Source organism: Arachis hypogaea, chromosome 19 (assembly GCF_003086295.3).
Source record: "Arachis hypogaea cultivar Tifrunner chromosome 19, arahy.Tifrunner.gnm2.J5K5, whole genome shotgun sequence".
Taxonomy (NCBI): domain Eukaryota; kingdom Viridiplantae; phylum Streptophyta; class Magnoliopsida; order Fabales; family Fabaceae; genus Arachis; species Arachis hypogaea.
Genome location: NC_092054.1, coordinates 111,327,479 through 111,331,487, shown reverse-complemented (window position 1 = coordinate 111,331,487; position 4,009 = coordinate 111,327,479).

Here is a 4,009-nt window from a genome sequence, read left to right as displayed (position 1 = left end):
CTCAAGCTCCTCAATTTCAGCCAGAAAATACCTGAAATCACCATAAAACACACAAACTCAAAGTATAATCCAAAAATGTGAATTTTGCACTAAAACCTATGAAAACATAATGAAACTTAAACAAAACATAATGAAAACTATATGAAAACAATGCCAAAAAGCGTATAAAATATCCGCTTATCAGAACACCAAACTTAAACTGTTGCTTGTCCCCAAGCAACCAAAAACAAAGTAGGATAAAAATAAATACAAGGATACAATAAATTTCAGAGTTCTCAATGAAGCTCAGTTTCAATTAGATGAGCAGGACTAATAGCTTTTTGCTTCTAAATAGTTTTGGCATCTCATTTTCCATTGAAGCTCAGAATAGTTGGCATCTTTAGGAACTTAGAATCCAGATGATACTATTGATTCTCTTAGTTAAGTTCTTTTTTATTCTTGAACACAGCTTCTTTAGAGTCTTGGCCGTGACCCTAAGCACTTTATTTTCCAGTATTACCACCAGACACATAAATGCCACAAACACTTTAACTGGGTGAACCCCTTAGGATTGTGATTCAACTTTGCTAGAATCCCCAGCCAGTGGTGTCCAGAGTTCTTAAGCACACTCTTTGCTTTGGACCACGACTTTAACTGCTCAGTCTCAAGCTTTTCACTTCACACCTTCACACCACAAGCATATAGTTAGGGGAGCAGCTCAATTGAATTGTTTAGGCTAAGATATTTCTTTTAGGCCCTCCTAACCATTGATGCTCATAGCCTTGGTTCCTTTCTCTTGTCTTTTAGTTTAAAGAGCTATTGGATTTTTGCTCTTGCCTTTTGGTTTAAAGAGCTATTGGCTTTTTCTGATTTTTATTTCTTTTTCTACTTTTTTTTCTCTTTTTTTTTTTTGCTTTTTGCTGCTTTTTTTTGCTTCAAGAATCAATTTTTGAATTTTTCAGATCACCAATAATATTTCTCTTGTATCCTCATTCTTTAAAGAACCAACATTCTTAACTCCAACATCAAATATGCGTTGTTCATTCATGCATTCAGAAAACAAAAGTAATGCCACCACATCAACTAATTGAACCATTCTTAATATTGAATTCGAAATTTATGTATCATTACTGCTTCTAAAAAAATCAAAATTTTATTAAGTTCAATGAGATGATAAAAGGAACATTTTATAGCTAATTGGAAAATAAAAACTTAAATCCTAATAATACTCATGCAATTCTTAAATTAAAAGACAGAAATTTAAATAAAAACCTAACATGCTACTAGTGATCATGTAAATCTAAACATAAGAAATAGGAATTAGAATAGCCACAGAAATAGGGAGGTGGAACTCAACCACCTTAATCATGGTAGGCGTTAGGCTCTTCAGGGGAAAATTTTTGACGCTTTAGTTCTTCTAGCTCACGCCCCTGCTTCTCTTGTTCCTTGACCAGTTTGCAAAGCATGCTAGTATGATCTTTTTGCTCCTCTCTTAACTGATCCAAGGTGGTTTGTAATTGTGCAACAAATGCTTTCAGCTGTGTCAAATATTCAATTGGAGGGATCTCTTGCACCTGAAGAGGCTCAAGCGCCTTCCTTTTGGGTTGATCAGCTGGTACCTGGGCGTTTTCCAACTTGATTGGTGATTGGGCTTTCTACTGGGATGAATGAGTCTTTGTTAATCATGACTCCAGCTTCTCTACACAAGCAAAAGATAAGGTTTGGATAGGCCAATCTTGCTTGAGTTGATATCCTGTTTGCAACCTTATACAGCTCAAAAGGAATTAGTTGGTGGACTTCCACCTCATTCCCCATCATAATGCAGTGAATCATCACAGCCCTTCTGATGGTAACTTCAGAATAGTTGCTAGTAGGGAGTATGTAACGCCAAATGAAATCCAACCAACCCCTAGAAATTGGTTTGAGATCTACTCTTCTCAGTTGGTTTGGATTACCTTTTGTGTTGTTGATCCACTTAGTTCCAGGCAGACATATGTTTTCTAGAATCTGATCTAACTTTGGATTAGCCACCACCTTTCTATTAAGGGATTCTGGATCATCCTTTTGGGGAGGTAACTTGAAGATCTCTCTCACCTTGTCAAGATGAAAATAGACAATCTTCCCTCGCACCATGGTACAAAAAGTATGGAATTCTTGTCCATATTTCTTTTGCTTATCTGTCATCCACAGATTTGCATAGAATTCATGGATCATTATTATTCCAACATTGATCTCAGGATCAGCTAGAATCTCCCAGCCTCTCTTCCAAATTTGCTCTAGGATCTTCGGGTACTCATATTCTTTTAATTCGAATTTGGCTTCCGGGATCACTGTCCTCTTGCACATTATTTTGTAATAATTTTTTCATGCTGCTTTGTGTAGAATCTGAAAGGTTTAAAAATAACTACTTGGTTGTCTTCTTTCTTGCTTTTTGAAGTGGAATTTTCACTTTTTGGAGCCATGGAATTCGAGTGGAATGAGAAGGAAAGGCTATTTCCACACCAAACTTAAAAGGTTTGCTCATCCTCGAGCAAAAGAAAGGAAAGAAGATAAAGAGGAGGAGAAGAATAATATGAATGGAAGGAGGAAGAGGGTGCCCGAATGGTATAAATAGGGATGGGGAGGGTGGGAGTTCGAAATTCAATTAGATAAAAGATAAGTAAGATATGATTCACATTTTAGTAAAAGATAGAAAAAGATAAGTTTTTAAAATCAAAAGATATGAAAAAGATAAGATGGAAGATATGAAAAAGATTTTAAAGTTAAATAGAAAATTTGAAAAGGAGTTGCAAAAGATATGAGTTTTTTTAAAAAGATTTGAAAAAGAATTGAAAAAGATTTGAAAAGGAGTTGCAAAAGATATGAGTTTTTAAAAAAGATTTGAAAAGATTTTAAAATTGAAAGGAATTTGAAGTTGAAATATGATAGTTTGAAGAATCTTGTTTAGAAGATATGATTTAAAAAGACAAGATATAGAAAAGATGTGTATTGAAAAAGTCAACATCCTCCTTACCCTGTTATGGGCGTTGAATGCTCAGAATGGTATCCATTCTGGCGTTCAACGGCAGACTGCTCCTCCCTTTTGGGCGTTGAACACCCAGAATGGTGTCCATTCTGGCGTTCAACGCCAGGCTGCTCTTTCTCTCTGGGCATTTGCCAGTGCTCCTGGCTGGCGTTCAACACCAACCTTGCCTCCCACTTCAGGGCATTGAATGCCCAGCCAGTGCCCCCTGGCTGGCATTCAACGCCAGGATTGCTGCACATTTGTAGCGTTCAAGCCCAACCAGTACCTCTTCGCTGGCATTGAACGCCAGTCTTGCTACTTCCTGGGGGCATTCAACGCCCCTCTTTCCCTTTTGCCTAGCGTTCAATGCCAGCAAGGGGCCTTCCCCAGGGTGTTCTGTTTTCTACTCTAACTATTTCTGTTTCTGTTCTAACTACTGCACATGATCACAAACTTAAACAAATGTAAAAATTAGACTAAGATATCTTAAATAAACTTAATGAAAAAGAGAAATAACTTTGATTATGGCTGGGTTGCCTCCCAACAAGCACTTCTTTAACGTCATTAGCTTGACGGTACTGCATTCATGTCAGTAATAGGGTGGATTTGTCTTGATCAATCTCACCACCCAAGTAATGTTTCACTCTCTGGCCGTTAACAGTAAATCGTTTATCAGAGTAATTGCACTGGAGTTCTATATGACCATAGTATGATACATTAGTGATTAGGAAAGGTCCTGTCCAATGTGACTTAAGCTTTCCAGGGAAGAGCTTCAGTCTAGAATTGAAAGGCAGAACTTTCTGTCCAGGTTCAAAGACTCTGGAAGAAATCTTTCTGTCATGCCACTTCTTGGCCCTTTCTTTATAAATTTTTGCATTCTCAAATGCAGTAAGTCATAATTCATCCAACTCATTTAGCTGGAGCAACCGTTTTTCTCCTGCTTCCTTTGCATCAAGGTTCAAGAGTTTGATTGCCCAGTAGGCCTTGTGTTCTAGCTCTACTGGTAGGTGGCATGCCTTCCCATAC